The sequence below is a fragment of the Thermobia domestica genome, chromosome 7 (genome assembly GCF_964235325.1).
Source record: "Thermobia domestica chromosome 7, izTheDome1.hap1.1, whole genome shotgun sequence".
NCBI classification, from domain to species: Eukaryota; Metazoa; Arthropoda; class Insecta; order Zygentoma; family Lepismatidae; genus Thermobia; species Thermobia domestica.
Window position 1 is genome coordinate 91,417,014 of NC_137460.1, and position 22,067 is coordinate 91,439,080.

Consider the following 22,067-nt stretch of genomic DNA (forward strand, 5'->3'; position numbering starts at 1 on the left):
ACAGACCCCAACCATTATACAGGATGTTTGAAGCAATTTATCGATGCCTGTGTGAAACAGGAACCGTAGTACGTGCCCATGTGGATACTGGTCGACATCGTGCATGTTAGAAGCTGTGGGCAATGAGCCAAATACGAGAACGAGGGAACTTAGCCGTGAAATGCATGTTAGTCGCGTAACTATGTGGCGTACGTTATTTGGAAATGACTTGTACCAGTACCCTTGCGAAGAGTACAACTACTGGCAGAAGCGGATATCCAACGACGTGAAACATTCTGCCAGTGGTTGATTCAACAGACTACCTACCATCATACTGTTTCAAGCATCAGTATTGTTCACTAATAAGGTCACGTTTGAAAAGGATGGTATCGTCAACACGCTTAATACACACACGTGAGTAGATGATTATCCTCATGGTACGATAGTCACTTATCAATATCAATTTGAACTCAATGTATGGTGTAATATTATCCATGATCAACTGATCGGTCCATACATGCTACCCTAAACACTGAATGGATCACGATATTTGATCTTTCTGCAGGATACACTGCCTAATTTCTGGAAAATGTTCACCTACCGATTCGCCGCATCATGTGTCACATGCAAATGGAGCTCCCACGCACGTCAGTGTGAATATCTGCCGGTTGTTGAACAATAACTTTCCAAGACATTGGACCGGGGATGGTGGTCCAGTGCATTGGCTTACCCGGCCTTTGAACCTAAATCCATTATATTTTTTATCAATGGGAACAGACTAAAAGAGGGGTATGCGCTACTCCTGTCCACGAAGTCAATGACTTAAAACAGCTTATCCATAATGCCTGTGAAACTGTTCGCCATGACCTAAGTATCTTACGACAGGTTTTCAAATCTATGATTCGGCGTTTTCATGAAGCCATTTCTGTCCATGGCGGACATTTTGAACATCTCCTGTGAGATGCCCGACGAGCATCGTTTGTGTCTCTCCAAATCGATATCTACTGCTTCGAAGGTCCTTCTCTCACATGGTGGCTTACACATACTATTGGGTCCGGGAGGAGATACAGACTATCTCAAAGTATTTGTGGAATCTCAATACGTAGAAGAGGTCTCCATATTGCTTGGACGAGTCTATCAAGGGAACTATGTATTTCAAATAGCCAAGTCTTGAGTGATAGGCAGTTCACATCAGTCACTGGCTGGTAATGTACGGTGTATCTGTACCACAATTAGGGGGAGTCCTGTCTTACTTGAACGATACTATTTGCAGGGGAATTCCAGTTTTCTGAATGGAGGCAGGGGGGGACAGAAAAGTGACTGAAGAAAGATGTTGATCCCAGGTATCTGGATAAAGGTTTCCGACCCCAGTAGAAAGGAAGAAGCTCTATTGGATAAGGGGCTGCCATTAAACTCAAATTGTGACTTAATACCTATCATTGGATCCGGGATCAGATATGGGACTATCGTGAAGTGTACGCGGTATCTCTACACGGAAAGTAGTGGCTATTCAACGATAGAAGTAGGCAGCGCCAGAAATAAACAAGCCGCTCGGACATGCCTGCGGCTCCCGGAATTGAATTGGACTCTGCTGAACAGTGGTCAAACGTGGGATTCGGTACTGTATACGTAATTTTCCTAGAAAAACGTGAATTTCTAACAAACTTACGCTATTATCCTATACATCCCCTCTATTCCATATCCACTACCACTCTTCTACATTAGTGTATTTAATTTTATGTTCTTCCTATGTGTGCTAGGAACTTCTGTTGTCATATAATAGTCCTCATTAAATATCCTTCAAGACTAGTATATACTAATTATTTATTTAACATGTATCCTCGGACAGTTATTTTCATATATGTAAATAGTATTCCATATTTCCCTGCTTATATATATATATATATATATATATATATATATATATATATATATATATATAAAACAAATACATCTATATCAAATTTGCATTTTTAAAATGTTTTGTCACAGATATGTACACTATGTAACTAGCATAATTTAATATTTATTGAAATAAGATTTTTAATTTTAGATTCTTCCTATCGTCACATTAATAATGAAATCAAGTGTTGTCTGTATCCATTTAGTACAACAAAATGTAAAGTAATTGTTTATTCTATTGTAAAAGTTTGTCAGATAGTGAGCCTATCCCATGTCATTTGGTCAACAAACAATTAACGTTCAGTAGGTAAACATTCAACATGTTTCACACGTTCTTCAACAGTTTATTCGTTCATTTGCCTAACTCATGTTTTCACATTTCACATTCCACCAATCAACTTATTCAAATATACACGTCCATACATTCTCATCGAAATCTGTTACTCGCATTTATTCAAGTTCAATAGAGTTGGGGTTGAGGGACGCGTTACTTTCTGATAGGGGAGAACAATTCACTGTTTCAACAATAAAATGTTTTAGGTCATCTTACCTCTAAGCTTTACTTAAGTCTCACTTATAATGCATGTGTAGACACCATTAAAATGTTGTAAAAAGTGAGAAAGTTTCCTAAAGGAAATTGTTTTATAAAGAAATACCAAGTAGTAGGTTTCACTGTACAGAATTACATCCTCAAAATTAAATTTTAATTCAGAATCTTGGTATTTGTTTTCTTAAATAGTATTTGAGTTAGAGTTTCAGGAATAAAACACATTATTTACTGGCACTATTGTTTGGAGTGTTATCATCATCATCATTATCATCATAGGTATTCTACCGTTATTCTCAGGTCGCTTGCCGCAACTTAGAAGCTTTAATGCTCCACGGTCTTCCTCTAATCTCTTTGTCATGACGTAGGAATATCTGTTTTGATATTGCCCATTACTTGTAGTCTCCTTCGTCCCGTCCCTCTCTTTCTTGCTACCATACCCTCTAGCACGTTCCTCATGATACAGTTTCTTCTTAGCCAACGTCCCAACCAGTTTCTGTTCCTCTTCTGAATAATATTTAAAATTGTTCTTTTCTCCCCCACCATTTCTAACAACCTCTCATTCAGTCGACCCATTTAATTCTCTCCGTTCTTCTCCACACCCACATTTCGAAAACTTCTGTTTTTCATCATTGTTGCGTAACGTCCATGTTTCTGACACATACAGTACAATACTCCACACGCAGCACCTTATGAGCTCTTATTCTCAATTCTTTATTCAACGTCCCACAAAATAGTGCTTTCTTCCTCCTAAAAGCTCTTTTCGCTTGCCATTCCTATCCTTTGCTTTATTTCACGTTCACACTTCACATCATCACTAATAATACTACCCAGGTATGGAAAACTAGTCACCTGTTCTATTTTCTCTTCCTCTACTTCTACATTTGACACCAACTACCTTCGTTCCAACCACCAATGTCTTTCTAACATTTATTTTCATGCCATAATCTTCACAGCCCTTTCTGAAGTTTTGTAACATCTTATTGGTTTTCTCTTTAGATTCTGTTTGAAGTGTAATACCCTCTTCTAAAGTAAAATGGCTGCCTTATGTTAGACATGGTAAAAAATTTTTCCCAACAGAAATCTGATTTAGTAAAGTTATTTTTGACTGCGTTTTAAGTGAAATGTTGTTGTATGCTTACTTTGTAATATACACTACGACCAAGCATATATTTTTTATCTTCTCTGTTTACCAAAAAGAAACCAAATAAAAGGTTTCTTCATTTTCTTTTAAAGTATACGCCAGGTTTTACACTGAAATATATATATATATATATATAATTTGTTCTATCAATCGGTATTATTTGTATTGTCTTTCAACATTTCTTTTTTCGTTAAAGGCTAATGATAGTTTATAGAATTTAATGGTTTGTAGTTGATTGTATTATTAGTAGTAGTAGTAGTACTAACTAGTAAGATATTTCTATCTTTTTTTGTTTCATTTTGTTACTTTAGTTTTATATGGAGCGCCGTAACTTACATTTTTGTGGGAGGGCAAGCATTAATACGCGTATTAGTGCCCCCTTTCCTAATTCTCGGGTCCCCTCTTTCCATTTTTCCCTTACTCTTTATGGGCCCTTGGAGCCTGTGGGCTCTTCCACACGACAAGGTCTGCCGGGCCATTAATTACGCTCTTGGAACCGTTCCATATATGACAAATTAATCAAGGGAACAATATTGACAAATCTCAAAGCCGTACGAATAAATATTATTTCTAGGACCCCTAATATATATCGAAATGTGTCCACGCTTCATTTTTGTTTTATTTACCTTATGTGTGCTGTTTTTTTATGTAATGTAGTGAACCTGTTTTATGCTTCATGTATGATTTCGTGTTCGTATTGTATATGGAGTAAGAAAATTTTATCTTGAAATGGGCCCTCTCGAACGGCGGGAAGTTTCCCTGTGGAGCACCTGTCCCCTGCTCCGCACAAGCTACGGCCCTGTTTATATTATTATTTTATAGGGAAAATACACTTCTAGTGATGAACTACTTTGTGCATGAGCAAGGCCGGATTTAAGGGGGAAACACCAGTGCACGTGCACCGCCCTCCCTCCCCCCTACGTTGTAAATATGCACTATCTAAAATGAGAATCTAGCAGTGAAAATAGCAACGCGTTCCGAAACTTTTTGCTGTCATGTTTCTGTTTGGGGATTAAAAGAAAGAGGAGTTTTGTAAAAGCAATAGTTTAAGGTTGAAGGAAAAGGATTTACCAACAAAAGCAATAGAGCATTTGTCAAGTAGGTAAGAAAACAGAAGCCAGGAAGAAAGAAGAACAATTTTTCCTTCATATCATTTGCAAACCTCTTTAAATTCACCCCACCCCCCCGCCCGTCCGGAAAATTGTCCCTATTTCACGCTTTGAAAGTATGGTAGCCTTAAATATATAAATATGGTACAAATTACACGAACACTGGGGAGTTTATATTGGAGGTGGTCTGATGCCCACCTGTACCCACAAGTTACGGCACTATTGAGCACTGTGTCATATATTACCCTCTGTTACTCTGTTGTATACGATTTTTCTTGAATTCCAGTCAGTATATCTATCACCATATGAATACAATCGAATTACATGAAAATGTTCAAATACATTAGAAAACTGATAGCTCTTAAGATAAAAATAGTAAGAAAAAAGTTTATTTTGTGGGTCCTTAAGTAATGAGCTAAGAAAAAAACTTGTAAAATGCTTCGTGTGGAATATTATACTCTATGGGGCAGAAAAGTGGACATTACGCGAAAGCGATTAAAATAAACAACAGGTTTAGAAATGTGGGTGGAGAGAAGAATGGAGAGAATAAATTGGGTTAACGGGGGAGGGAAAATTAATTTTAAATATAATAGACTGAAATAGTGTGACGTCACATCCTTTTCGTTGCCATGGTGATCGCCATTTTATTTTCTATACAAAAGCGAGCGATGGCTGAAAACTAATGCAAAAATGTGACGGTCATACTATTTCAGTCACATATTGTAATGTGACGCTCAAAATAATGGTGATGTGTTATGTATCTGATTGTAAACATTATAGGAAAAGGGACATTTGTATTTTCTTTAGATTTCCCATGAATGAAGCATAGACAAAAAAAAAGAGATGGAAAAAACCAATTAGGCAAGTAATATTTCGTTTCATAGAAACCTATGTATTGACAAGTATTAAAATGAAATCAGCGCCATTTCTATGAAATGTTCTTTTTCACATCGTATTTTTTTTTTTCATTTTGATATTACAATATTTGTCAAAGTGCATCCTCCTTATTTACTATAAGTTATATGGATAATTTTTCACTCAGTGATAAGGATTCCAAACATTAAAAATTACTGTTTTAACAGTTTAAAAATATGTGTAGAACCACTCATGACTAGATTTTTCTCGTTGTATCTTCATTACGTATATTTTTAATTTTATAGATATAATGGAAGATGAAACAGGCCTACCTGTTTTCAAATGCGAATATAAAGGTAGCCCAGATTAAGATCAGAAATCGCAGTGTAGCTACATGTAGGGATGCGCACGAGTCGAGACACACTTTGTAAAATTCGAGACGAGTCGAGACATACGTATTTCTCGACTGAATTTTCGAGTCGAGACAGCTCCTAAAAATCTCGACTCGACTCGAATGTCTCGAAAATCTTTCTATAACTTTTAATATTATTTTGAAGAAAGTACTCATTCAGAAACACTCGGCACGAGAATTTCGGAAACTGCTGGACTTGTCAGATGTTCGAGGAATGTTGTTGTGAGTGTCTTCAACAAGTGATGAAACTAAGGGGAAACGACGTCCAAACGTCGAGGGGTTGAGCGCCTCCCACCTCATTACATTTGTCCGACGTCGTAGGCTGGGCAGACTGGTAAAACAGGACAGGCAGCGAACTGCGTCTTAACCAACATTAGAGTTTAATGTTGGGCAAAGTACAAGTATGTCTGAACTAGTGTTGTAAAATTTCACGAAATTTTGAATATGTTGGTAAAAAATCGTTTATATTTTTCGATTTCTTTCTTGAAAAATTGGAAACATTGAAAAAATAAAAATATTTGTATTAGGTTAATTTTACTAGTAATCATATCTTTTTTCTTCAAACGCGTGAAATTTCAATGTTGCCAATATTTAAAAAAAAATATTATAGCACTCGAAAATAAAACTATTCCAATCATTATCTACGTATATATTAAAATACTAGATTTACGCGTATATGTTTGTCTCCAGTCCTTTCGACAATGAGATCTTGAACCCATTAGTTCTTTGTTACATTTTTAGGGGTACAGTGGAAGTACTGAAATTTCTGAAAAAAGTAAACCATCATACCCTATGAGTTATATATTCCAACATCGCATAGTTGTACATAGGGGTTGTATATCGCTCAGGCGTTTGTTTCATGGCCAAATTATAAGAAAACGAAGGATATCCATTTCTCCAGTCTAAGATGAATCTTCATTGTTTAGGGAGTTTTTTTTTTTCACAATGAACTCCGTATATCTGACATAATAATATATATGTGTAATTTATTTACTTATTACATAATGCATGCAAAAAGAAAGGAAACATTGGTAATATATGAATTAGAAAATCCAACTACAAGTGGGCTCAAATCTTGCAAACGGTGCGAAATATTAAAAAAAAAAAATAATCGAAAAAATTTCCCGTTTATGAAACCCCTTGGGGATTTTTGTGAAGGCGTCCTTCACTTGCATCTGTGCAGTGACATGTACAGATATGAGGAATGACAAGGAGATTCATGCTCATATGTGAATGATGCGCTGTGTAGAGAGCGCAGGTTCAGCTGAAAATTAATAGTCTGCACTTATTTCTATTATGTCATTTATTCGTGAATGTGCATTAATTACAGAACTTTTACAGTTACATACAAGCCTAAGAACATGAAGTGTTTCTGTTGCAAGAAATAGGTCTCTTGAATGAAACTGAGTTCTTAATATGCTCTTTGATCCAGTGAAGTTTTGTTATTTTAACCAAATCACTTCTTAAGAGAAAGAGCAGTAGGCAAACTTCACTAATACTCATGCACTAACACATATAATTACTATTATTTAATATTTTAATATAGACACTTATATAAACTTTATGTACAAAATCCTGTATGTGAACAAACACTTGTTTTCTAATGCGACAGATTATCTATTACAATCAAAATGAAAGTGACTATGTTTATAACTTAATAACTCCTGAATCATCAGACCGACCTCCATAAAATTTTCAACATAGATGAGGTTCGGGATGATTTTTATCATTTCACTTTGAAGGTGCAACTTGAGGGAAGAAGAGAGAGGAAAATGACAGATATTAGTATCGAATCCATAATTTTCGGGATCGCTGAAATGAACAATGACAGTTCCGATGCCGTTTAAATCAAAATAGGCCCCACAACTTCGAGGTGGGAGAAGATATATAAAATTATTGAAAATGAACGATATTACTGTCGAATCCATAGTTTTCGGGGTCGCTGAGATGAACAGTGACTCTTCCGGCCGTTTAAATCCAAATTCATCTATCTATCTATATCTATCTATCTATCTATCTATCTATCTATCTATCTATCTATCTATCTATCTATCTATCTATCTATCTATCTATCTATATCTATATCTATCTATCTATCTATCTATATATATATATCGGGTGTTGCAAAATAAATGTTACAACTCTTGGGAGGTGAATCCTGCCACTGAGACAAGAAAAAAAGTTATCTTCAACTTTCTGCTATCGGACATAGTTTCAGATCTACAAGGTGCCGAAAGCGTGGGAAAATGACTTTCGGACGCCAATAGTTCGGAAATTATCCAACATAAAGAGGTCGGGTAAAAAATTCACTGAAGAAGTCATGCCTGCTCTATTGAATTTAGCATGTTTCACAATCCTACCGTGCACGCGCAAGGGATTCCCCAAAGGAACGTAGGGAGTCCCGGATAATATGCCAAATGAAACTTGGTAAATGGATATTAATTGATAGGCTTTCTACCAGGTAACAATAATTCGTTTGTATTAAGTCGATATCTGGAACAAATACAAAATGGCGGACACCTTTATGCCCGTTGTGTGTGGTTGCATAATCGCCAGGTACGGATGCTGGCCAACAGTGACGTTCTGAGTATTAATTGTAGCGAATTTGTACTCAAATGCTCCAGAAAGACATCTGGAGTGTCGGTAGAGCATAACAGATGAAGCAGGGTGATTCACATGTGTGGAAACACTTAACGAAAAATGCCCAGAAATGCATTGATACTCAGTAAACGTGAGTTCAAAGCGTCGGAAATGTAAGGATTAGCGTCAAAAACATGAAAGCCATTGCCAATTCACCAATAATATTCCCTCAAACCGATACAATATGATGTGCACGGTTGCATACCAATAAGGATACATCAACTGAGGCCAAGTTGAAATTGTGCAATGGACTCAGTAAGAAACTGGGTAAACTAAATGAATGTCATTAGTGGGATCGCATGATCGATATTGAAATGTGGCCAATGTGTGTGTTGATATCAACATGTAGCTAATGAACAAATGTCAACATGTCCCACTACTGCTGGGACACCGTCTCACGTGCGAAAAATAGCAAAATAACTACTCGGGTCTTGAATCTGAGGCCGTGGGCTCCCAGTAGGATTGGAAACTGCGACCACGTGAGCAAAAGCGAGCGCTCTAGCCCTGAGGTTCGAAGGAGCCTCACTTTCTCCGTATTTATTTCTTTGAGGAGTACCCACTTTGTTTGGCAAGCCCTCTTGTACAGCCTGCCGACGTGTGTTTCATTTTGTTACTCCTACTGCACAGTTGTAAACAATCAGAGCTTTAAGAGCTTTCTTTTTATTTCTCATGTCGTTTTAGTTTTGATATGTATAGTGTTCCAGCTGTAGTGTTAAATGTGCCAAATCGGTTCATTTTCGTCTTTGTCTTGGCATGTGCACTGTGTGTAAGGTACGAATTTCTTTACGGTATTTTCCTATATTTCGAGTACGTCATATGTCTCAGAAGACGTGGGACGTGATACAAGTTCGTTATTTTCACGCTCTATCAGAATTTGAACCATGCATTAAGAGATTTCTTTTCATATGTGTCGACTGTGGGACAATGTCCCAAACCAAGAGGGACATTGATACAATCGTGTTCTAGTTACGTTCTACCAAAAGGTGCACCAGATGTATTAGAAGAATGTACAACGTTATTTTCCTAGTTTTCGCACGTGAGACTGTGTCCCAGCAGTAGTGCGACATGTTGACATTTGTTCATTAGCTACATGTTGATATCAACACACACATTGGCCACATTTCAAAATCGATCATGCGATTTCACTAGTGACATTCCTTTAGTTTACCCAGTTTCTTTGTGAGTCCAATTGCACAATTTGAACTTGGCCTCAGTTGTTGTATCCTTATTGGTATGCAACCGTGCACATCATATTGTATCGGTTTGAGGGAATATTATTGGTGAATTGGCAATGGCTTTCATGTTCTCGACGCTAATCCTTACATTTCCGACGCTTTGAACTCACGTTTACTAAGTATCAATGCATTTCTGGGCATTTTTCGTTAAGTGTTTCCACACATGTGAATCACCCTGCTTCATCTGTTATGCTCTACCGACACTCCAGATGTCTTTCTGGAGCATTTGAGTACAAATTCGCAACAATTAATACTCAGAACGTCACTGTTGGCCAGCATCCGTACCTGGCGATTATGCAACCACACACAACGAGCATGAAGGTGTCTGCCATTTTGTATTTGTTCCAGATATCGACTTAATACAAACGAATTATTGTTACCTGGTAGAAAGCCTATCAATTAATATCCATTTAGACCAAGTTTCATTTGGCATATTATCCGGGACTCCCTACGTTCCTTTGGGGAATCCCTTGCGCGTGCACGGTAGGATTGTGAAACATGCTAAATTCAATAGAGCAGGCATGACTTCTTCAGTGAATTTTTTACCCGACCTCTTTATGTTGGATAGTTTCCGAACTATTGGCGTCCGAAAGTCATTTTCCCACGCTTTCGGCACCTTGTAGATCTGAAACTATGTCCGATAGCAGAAAGTTGAAGATAACTTTTTTTCTTGTCTCAGTGGCAGGATTCACCTCCCAAGAGTTGTAACACTTATTTTGCAACACCCGATATATATATATATATATATATATATATATATATATATATATATATATATATATATATATATATATATATATATATAATCCAGACTACGAGACAGATCGAGAGTTCGCAAAGTGATACAATATCCAGTATATTGAGAGGACATGAGAAAGTTGTGTCTAAGGAATGAAAAATGTTATTTTGTTGCAGTAACCGTGATGATTTTAGACGGTATCCTGGGGAGAGGAAATTCGATACACAGTAGTTTATAGTAGTACTGTAAAAATATTGGTACTATTGGTAACCTTTGTTAAAAATGATCGTAGAAATGTCCTTGGAGGGAAATTTCGTAACTCTGATGGGTAATTCCACCCGGATGACTTCCTGAAATCATCACTGTTAGTAACATTGTATGCTTTAATACGAGGACAAAAAAGTACATTACAGTTTTAACGTATGTTTAACAATTATTGGCTAAATACACCAGTTAACTTTTTAATTACTGTATACGCAAATATACAATATTTTGTTATTCATATTTTAAGAACTTTTACATTGTAAAAAAGTTTTACATACAATTCAGGTATGTAATGCTAAATGCAAAAATTGTAAGTTACTTCAAAAACTGGCACTATTAAAGTAAACGGTCTGTGTATGCTTTGAGTAAACTCATAACAAAATATGTATACGGAAAAGAGAGTTGCAGTAATTTTTTGCAGTATCAAGCATTTATTACAACTTGTTCTCAATTTATTTGAAAAATTTGTCAAGTGGGTTACATCTTAATATTCTATTTCCAAAACTTAAAATTTACAGAAATGTCCGAGGTAAATGTATCTGTAAGTATTAACGTTGTTGAACACTTGACCATGTACAGGATGGCCAAAAAGTATGTGTAGAGAACCATACTGATCAGCTCATTGCATTTTATATCATTTCTTTGATCAATGAAGGGGTATATACCTACTTTTGGGTCACCCTGCATATATTCCGATTATAGGGGACTAAGTTTCTGGAGAGCAATTTTACAATTTTAACAACCCAAGTAGTTTATTACGTATAGGTAATTATCAATTCGATGTTCAACGAGCGGAAGTCTATCTTCATTAGGATGAACAGTTTTCAAACTCAGACTCAAATATTTTGATCATACAGATGTAATAAAATTTAAAATCATTTCTATCAATCTCCTCTTGTCTTGTGCATATAAACGTATTATTTTTCGAAAACATTGTTTCTATACTTCTAAAGGCGTTTCCCGAGCTGAAAAGTGCACCTTTCCGATTCGACATGACTACCTATTCACACGAGATTGAAAGAATATTCTCAGCATCATGCAATCGCATATACAGTAAAGCCACGATTATCCGCGAAGAGCACCGCAGTGGGTGGGAAGAGCACCGCAGATAGCGAAAATCGCGGATGACCCGAAAAAGGAACAAAAAATGAAAATAAATGTAACTTACTACCACGCATATCATTCTTCCCAATTCCTATTTTTAATACCTTACAACAATCGGCTTGTCCTTATTAGAGGAGAGTTGCACTTCGAAACGTGCACTATTGTTGGAAATATTGATTTTTCACTACAATTCATTTTCATACATTAGAACATACAATACTTATTTGCATGCTGAGTGCCAGTCCGTAGCGACTACTTATGAAAAATAAATTGAGCGCGATTGCAGCAGGGTTAAAAAATCACCCGCTCGCCGATTATCGAGGCTTTACTGTATATACAGTTTCACAGGACGCACAGTACAAAAGGTACATCATGCAATTGATGTACTAATGTTTTTTTAAATACTCCTTTCATGATTTTTGATATATGGTTAAACATATGTCCTCATTCTATATATATTGGTCTTATCAAAATCTGCAGATCACAACCACTTCAAGAGATGTAACAATCAACTATAACAGCTAATACGATCATTGCGAACTTAAATGCAATCTTTGCGTTACTTTGAATCAAACCGCTTAGGAATAAGGCCTATAGTCCATTATACCTAACATTCATTCTGTTGTTTACCTCATTGCATACGTTGTTTATTCAATAATTATGATAGTGATGATAGTAAATACTTTCTTACTCATATTACAATCAAAGATAAGTGAGTGTGTTTATATTGTTTTAAACATTTTGAAGAATACAATCTAAATTAAGTTGGTAACAATATTTTTCAAGTACTGACAGATCCATAACTTGTGGGGGCAGGAGGGGCAACTGCCTCCACCCCAAGGAAGCTCCCTGCCGTTCGAAGGGTCCCACTTTAGGACAAAATTTTCTTATTCCATATACGATACGAACATGAAATTATAAATTAAGCATCAAACAGGCTCACTACATTACATAAACAAAACAGCACACCAAAGGTAAATAAAACAAAAATGTATCGTGGGCCATTTCAGTAAAAAATGTCTACAATTAGGAGTCTTAGAAAGACTTTTTATTTCTATGGCTTTAAGATTTGTCAATATTGTCCCCTTAATTAATTTCCCACGTATGTAACGGACTCAACGGCGAAACTAACAGCCCCTCAGACCTTGTCATGCAGGAGGGCCTGCAGGTTCCGGGGTCCCATAAAAAATAAGAGAAAGATGGAAAAAGGGGGCCAATTAGAAAAACAACTTTTTCTAGGGGGGCCAAATACGCATACACTGTAAGAAAATTAGATGAAACAACACAAAATGACTACCACTTTAGCGTGTTACTTGGGTGTTAATTCAGCAAGAACACATCGCCTTCCGAGCATATCAGAAATAACTAGTTACTACCTGAGAAAATTCGCTTTGGTATTTATCATTTAATATGAGCAAAGCTTTGCGAAATATCTTTGGCACTTATGCCAAGTAACGAATAATGTTCTATGTTTTCTGTAATCGGTGACAATAATATTGTTGTAAATCTGTGAATCGTCTGACAACAGTTCCAGAGGTTCTGCCATCTTATGTTCATATATGCTAAGAAACAAGAATAGCACATAAAGAAAACAGATGGAAAGACAGCTATCTGTGTGACTGTTATCAGATGATTCACAGGATTATAACAATATTATTCTGACCGATTACAGAAAACATAGAATGTTATTAGTTACTTGCCATAAATGCGAAATATGTTTCGCAAAACTTTGCTCATACCAAACAATAAAAAAACAAGGCAAATACTTATAGCCAATAACGAGGTATTTCTGATATGCTCTGAAGGCAATGTAGCTGGTGTTGAATTGACACATAAGTAACAAGCTAAAGTGGTAGTCATTTTGTGTTATTTCAACACTTCATTTTTTGCTGTGTATTCATGCTTGATTCCCCAGAAAAAAATCTAAGTTACGGCGCTGAGTACTAAAGATGTAGCATAATACATGATTATGTTAGATTTGTTCTTGGTCGTGTAATTGAGTCAAATATCAAAATAATGTACCACTGACTAAAAAGGAGGAAATTGCACTATTAAATATTTACCTCATCCGATTTATTCCTCATATATATAATGAAAGCTCCATATTTTCAAGAAGTTGCATACAATATCCATGTAAATTTTATGATATTCTACTTCAACGAAGGAGTGAATAATGAAGGAGGAAACTTAAATTAATAATTTTAAAAAAAGGCTTCTGACTGGCTTTAGAATGAATGCTTTCTAGTACACGGTAACCTAGGTATCACGTGAAAGTTTGATTGGAATACATAATTTCGCTGATGTTTTTTGCGCAGTAAATTACTTTAGAGCTAGCTGATTACTGAAAGCACTTCCTTTTGGTCATGTGTTAGTTTGTTATTTCAGTCTGTTATTTCCGCACTTAAAACAATGACCGCCATATTTGTACGTTGTCTGTCGGTTCAGGGAAACTCGCTGCACCGCTCAATAGGGAAACGACTTAGGTTAGAGAAAGGTGCGATGTATGTTTTTTTTTTTTTTTTGTTTTGTTTTGTTTTACGGCCTTACTAATAAAACGAAGAACAATAAAAGTAACAGAAATGAATGGTTTGTATGAAAAGTAAACTGTCTAATTGTTTATAATCAAGGATAAAAGTGAGAGGAACGTGGGGGAACGTCGTCCATCTGCTTCCAGAAAATATCCGTGGCGTTCCCCCACTTTCTAAAATATACAATGTTCAAAGATAGGCACCGGGGACGGCGTGATGTCTTGCGTCCCTACCTTTCCAGATCCACTTTTACTCCTGTTTACAATAAATTATTACTCGAATATCTGACAAAGTTATAGTGTACTAATTTGCAAGATTATACAGCAAAGTATCTAATATATACAGAATGTATAACTGAAGTACTACTCAGTAATAAATTCAATGCATTGAATTTACTAGACGACTTAAATATGCAGCTAGTATTACTTTCGTTAGAAGTGCAACACAATCAATATCTATGAATGTATACTCATGTCCAAAATTATTGTCGCATATCTATAACTGTCTTCTTGTAAGAATGTAAGTTGATAATGATTTTGCAAGGTACATTTAATACTGATACTATGTGTATAATCGGAATATGCATATTTGTGGTACATTTCATAGGAAAAGTATTATAAATACAAAAATTATAATGAGTAAAATAAAATGTTGCTAAATGGACAAGACAATTTTATTTTCGATTTATTGTTCTTATTTACTGCTCTTTTAACATTAAATTTTCCACATACATGTCTTTGTCGATTATACACATACTAACATTATAAGAAATACCAGGCGAATTCGCTATCAAATTATATTTCTAGAACAACATATTTATACACGTGTACATAATCATCCAAATTTTACAGTTCTTTTAAAGCTGCAATGTGTTACATCTATATGCATACGAAAACATTTGAGATGGTAATTTTATGTAGTATTTTTTTACGTAAATAGGCATTGTTTGCAGCCTGAGTTAATACACTAATTAATGTCCTCATGCTTGGGTCACCAACGGATCCTACGAAGAGATTTTTATTCATTCTTAAGAAAAAATTCAATGACATAAAAGCATAGTGATTTGATAGTAGATTTGGTAATATCTAGTATGAAAGTTCGTCAAAAATTCAAGAACGAATGCATTCAGGGGTAGACCAGGATGTTCACTCATGAGAAAACATTTTCCCAAGTGAAAATAATCTAAATTTTCTATTAAATTCAGTACTAGGACGCAAAAATTTAAAACGCTATTCATGTCCATGAGATTTCTGACAGTGAGAATTCTCCAGTACCACTATCGAACTACGTAACACATTACCAATATTACTACACCATAATATTTTTGCGCTTACCGTAATTTTCTTTAACCAATGGAACACTCGTAAATTGTTCATAATAGTCTATGTCAAGATTTACAGATGGATTTAAGTGTTTTGAACACATAACTTAACATTTAAATCAATAAAAGATAGATATGATTACAAATTAATAATAATAAATTAGATCCAATTGACTGATTACTAAATGAAATGAAATGAAACTTCAAGTTTCAGTTCCCATTTTTTATACTTGTAGGCTAAGAGAGACCTGATCAATGAAAGTGAATGATTATTTAAAAAATTGGTAGGATGGGCATGTGGGAGGAACCGCAAGAAAACCCACAAAAACGGTAGTGTCCACCGCAAGCTTACACAGCCTGTAATAAAACTAGAGACCCCTTGCATCAAAAGTGAGCACTCCATCCCTGATACAAAGTATCCCATGATTACGAACGTTTGTGATATATCATAATGAGTAATATACACAATATCCTATTCTAGTGAGTCAAGCAATACATGGTGTTTCAAAGCAACACCGACAACGTTTGAGAGGTGATTCCTGACACCAAGGAAAGACGAAAAATATAGACGAACCTGGGTGCACAAATGCGTTCTTTTGCAGTTATAGGCTGTCGAAAACACGAAAAAAATTAACTTTAAAGGTCCATGGCTCCAAAACTATGAGACCTACCGTAATCAGGTCAAGACTTCACTTTGGAACTAGTATGTGCCCTATCCAAATATCCATGCTTCAGAATCCTGCGGCACTTCCGCAACAATTTTTATAGAGGTAGTTGGTGAATGCTTGAATCATGTGGCCGTAGCCATCATATACCAAACATCACTCAAAACGAACGAAAGAAAAGATATAAATACGTTCGTATGCTCAGAATACTATTTCGTGTAAGGTTGTTGAAAAGAAAAAGTTGTAGATTTAAAGTAATAACATATGTTATAGCCTACGTAATGAATTTCTGCTAATATTCGTCTTGTTCAAGATCCCGGGTTCGATTCCCGGTGGGACCACTCGGTAGAAAAAGTGTAAAACGCTTTTTCAGGCCAGCCACTCTGAATGAGTTTTTTTTCCTGGGATTTCCTCATTCACACCAGGTAAGTGCCAGGATGGAACCTAACTTATAGGTCCCATGCCGCTACCTTCCTTCCCCAATCCTTTCTTCCTTCTCTTTCCCCGCCGATAGTGTGCTCGCCGAGGTACGTGTTTCCTCAAAAAGTGACAGGTTAAATGGCCTTCGATGTCGAAAGCCCAGAAATCTAAATCCTAATCTTAATGGTCTTGTTAAAGCTCGAAAAATCGCGGGTGCCAGGTAGAGATAACGATTGAAAACACGTGCCTATTGTCTAGATAATTTGAATATGTAGGTCCATGTATCAAATTATATTTGTATTATTTTGGTGTTTAATTTTGAGAACTAGGTTAAGAGAAAAGTTTTCGAGCACTTCTCTTACTTATGTTCTTTCGGCAGCCTACTACTACTCTGCCTCTGTTCATTTTCGCTTTCTTCAGCTCCAAACTACCGAGATGGCCAACGAAAGCAATTTCCTTATAGTAAAACTGTAATTACACTATACGTATAATACAATTCTTATATTATTCAGACCTTTGGCGTGTTAGGTCCGGGATCGATTCCCGGCGGGAGCTCATGTGGTTCGGGTTCCACGTTAATCAGTAGGTCCACGTCTCATAGCTTCGCTGCTGAACGGGACGTTAAACTCAAAATCAACTCTTATATTATTCAGATAAAAATAGTTGCTGCAGCAATAGTGTGTGGCCACTAACTGCTAATGTGTACAGTCTTGTTCAAAAAATTCTTGCTGCTCATCTTTCTTTGGAGAACTCTGTAATTTTACCTACAATTAGAATTAGGCTAAATCATATACGAGGCGCTACTTAAAATATCCGTAAATTTTGTTTTTACCGGACAAAACATTCCAGAACTAGATGTCTCGAGGTACATGTATTAGCTACTGCACTACAATGTTGCGTTATCTTTGGCGCATTCAGGTGTGAGTTCTAGTTGTGCGTGTCAGAATGTGTTTCAGTGCTTCTGCGATTTGTCAAATGGCTGACGTTAAGGAGGAACTAATTTGCATCAAGTGCTGTGTCAAGTAGAAAAAAAAAAAAAAACTGCGGCCGAAACCCACTAAGTCCTGAAAGAGGAATTTGGTGAAATTGTACTGAGTCAAGCAAGAACATTTGAGTGGTTCAAGCGTTTCAAAGAAGGTCACGAATCTGTGGAAGACGACAAACATTGTAGTCGACCGTTAAGATGCACAACACCGGAAATGATCATGATAGTGGAAAAAAATGAAATCCTTAAGTTTTACTTCTCACGCTTATGCCGTTAAGCTAAAGGAGACGGTAAAGATGAGAAATAAATGAAGTGGTGGAATGAAGAAAGTGAGAGGAAACGGGAAAACCCCGCGAAAACCCACGAGCACGGTGTTTGTCCACCACAAAGTCCATACGGCGTGAGCTGGGATCGAGCCAGGTATCCCAAGTAGCGGAGGTGAACGCTCTACCACTGTGCTCCCCAATCATGAAAGTGCGTGATGTGACTCGCGAAAACAGAAAGCAGACAATTCACGATGTTTGTAACAGACTTCGATTGGCGTACGGTACATATCAACGAATTCTATCCGAGGAACTGAACATGAGACGAATTGCAGCGAAGTTTGTTCCTCGCTTTCTCAACATTGACCAAAAATATTTCAGGATTTAGACGTGCACTGAGCTGCAATAAACAGTTCAAAAGTATCCAAACTGCTTATCCTCAGTCATTACAAGTGATGCATTTTGGTACTATTGTTAGTTATGACCCGGAAACGAAGTAGCGATCATCACAATGGAAGACAGCATCCTCTCCAAGGCCGAAAAAACTCGACAAGTTCGCAGGAACATCAAATCAATGCTGATAATTTTTTTCGACATTCGAGGAATTGTTCCATCTGACATAAGAAGTTTTTTTCCACTTGATCAGAATGTTAAGGGGAAGTTTTACTGTGAGGTTTTATCGAGACTGCAGGAAGATGTTCAGCACAGTCAGTGCTGTGCAAATGAAAGACTGGTTGATGCACCATGTCAATGTGCCTACACACACTCGTTGTTAGGAAATTCCTGGCCAAAACATGGCAATGGTCCTCTACCCTCCCTACTCTCCTGATCTAGCACCGTGCGACTTCTACCTGTTCCCCAAGATGAAACTCGCGCTGAGAGGGTGACATTTTGAATCCACCGAGCAGATTCCAGGAGTGTTTCCAAATGTGGGAACAACGCTGGGATTGTTGCACATAAGCTGGAGGGGAATACTTTGAAGGTGGTGAAGGTGGAAGGTAGAACGTAAGTATAGTTTTCTGATTTTTACAATGACATTCTCGGATATTTTGTGTAGTACCTCGTATATGTGGATCTTCGTTGTACAATTAGTAGGATCTTTATTTAAAGTATTAGAATTTACTACGTACAGTTACCAAGATATGGTCTTATAAAGCAAAGTGAATGGCCACGATTTTCTGAACAAAACTGTACAAAACATAGTTAGAAACAATATAAATGTTAAAGGCATTAAGATCTTTTTTGTCAGAAAAGTGTTACATTTGTAGCCGTAGTATAGAAGCATGGAGATTCACTACAATTGTGATATGTATGTCGACAAATTTTCAATAAGTGGACAAATAAAACTAAAAGAAATGTAAAACGCCAATATAGAACTTTCAAAGTACTGGGGACCAAATTTTGAAAATAAAGGGAAGCTAAATTTTAGCTATAACATGGTGGGGTAGATAATCTCAATCTATGCTTGATCCATTTTTAATTTGAGTTGATGTAGTAGATAAACTCATAATATTTTGATCTAGTAATATAAGAAAACAATGTTGCTGATATTACGAATGATTTCAGTTTTTTTACTAAGATAATAGGTCTCATTACAACGTTATATATATATAGTAACAAGTTTACTTATTTTGTCACTTTTCTTTCATTATTTCTCCAAATATATTTGCAGTTTATAGAAAGAAACTGCAATTTTCAATGCGGTTCAGAGAGGGGAGACGTCACGCTAAAATAGTTTGTGTGGTTATCATGACGTAAGCAGTGCACTTTTGAATTTTTTGGGGACCGGTGTGGCTCAGTGGTAGAATATTTACCACTGGTTCATGGGGTCTTTGGTTCGATCCCAGGTCGAGCCAAATGAGCTTTGTGGTGGACAAACACCGTGCTCGTGGGTTTTCTCGGGATCTCCCGTTTCCTCCCACTTTCTTCATTTCTCATGATCACCGTCTGCTTTAGTATGCATATGCATGGGACGTAAAACTTAAAGATTTTTTTTTTGATTTGTTTGCAGCTTTGCACCTCCATAACTGAAAAATATTTTTCTGAGATTATTGGTATGTATTATAATGAAGACTGGTCCTATAAGCTGGTATCATTAAATTACAACTTTGGTCAGATAGGAAATATCCATTGCCTACGGCTAAAATTTTATAGTAAAAAGTGATATCGACATAAAAAAAAAAGTGCCGTATGCAGATTTCGTACATGATGGCGAACGAATGTAAGATAGTTGTAATGGCTGATCTATAGGGAGGGCGGTGGAGGCTACCGCCCCCCTAAGATTGTCTGGTTTCTTCTAAGCACAATTGGTTATATGATACACAGAACCACATGGCCTCCACCCAACTAATGCCAGATCTATAGAAGTTTATTTGCAGGATACAGATGCTGATGTCCTTATACGGCATCAAACTAACACACACCCCTATCAGGTTTGTTGTGTTCAGCTACTGATATAACGTTTATGGGCTAAGTGCGCGAAATGGGAGAACGGTGTTATTGTACTTCGATAAAATTACAGTTACAGTAGTATATTACTTAAAAACAAAATCAATTGCGCAGAAGTTCACCCAGTATAAGCTAAAAATAAAAGAAATATGTAATAAACGTTCCTAAGCTTTCCACAGACCATTTCAAACACTGCATGTTATACTATATGCTTTCAGAATTCCTAGCATTGCATTACAGTTAATCATTATAGGATATAATACTAGTATAGGCCTACACAAACTACTAAACAAGTACAGCAAATCGTGTTCATCATTTTTAGTATTACACGTTAAAATTACACGTTCTTTATTGCACTACTTTATTCTGTTCAGATATAAAATTTCGTATTTCGAACATGCGTTGATTGTCCAGAAGGCCATCCGCTTACTCCAAAGGGCACTTCTGCACCTGCTACTGCATAAATATTTTATCAAGCCATACCATTTTATATTTTTGCATTTAAACATTTCAATACTAAACGACTTTAAAGAACATTACAAGTGCGAATTGTTAATAGTATCTTGCTTTTTTTAGACGTTCATCCAAAGAAAAAAAAAAAAAGCAGGTCACTGTAACATTTTTTTTTAAAAATCTAATTCTCAAAGTACAAAGCGCCATTAGTGTATATTGGCATTTTTCTTCCCCACACATTCTTTCCGTTGTATATTGGAGACGGGAGTGTGGTTATGTGCAGATTTCGCAGAAGTGACGCCTAAGTTCGAGAACTGTCTTGAAAATCCCTTTTCTGCCATTTGTTACGTCTTTCCCACTGTATGTCGATCGATATATAGTCATTTCTCCAAACCTTAAAAGAAAAGAAAAACTAGCAAAGGAAAAAGCGTTTAGGTTCCTCGAGCTAAAACAACAGCGAAAGAAACTAAAGAGAAAAATAGTCACATACGCTGTATGTATTTTCCTTTTCTGACTTCCTTTTATATGAACAATGTTGCCAATTTTTGCGGTCTTACGCTAAGTCTGGTGGTTTCGTTTTACAATCGCTTCTAGCGTTTTAAAAATTGCTTGTCAGTGGGTTGATAGAATAGCTTTAATAAACTAAACCGTTTTCGATATTTGTTGTTGCTGAAACTCTGTGTCGTATGCTACTTGTTTAAATCAGTTAGGAGTAATTTCGCACGCTGTGCGTGAGTTTACCTCGTGATTTAGTAAATGTAGAGTATAGTTATAACGAGACAGGAAAAAGTAAAGCAGTATATTGGCAGAAAATCGAAAATGACTGGTTAAGTGACACAAATTTGAAGGACAGAATGATTGTAAACTATATACGATATTCCGGTAGCTTGCAGCTTCGCAACCATTTTTAAAAATTTTTATTACCATCGAAAATAATAGTAATAATAATTTTATATACAATGGGTAAAACAAAATTATTTTCGCTTATCCCTCACGCTCCTAATAGTTCACAGTCAGGCTAACAGATGTCAGTAGCTACACTGGCTCCTATCTC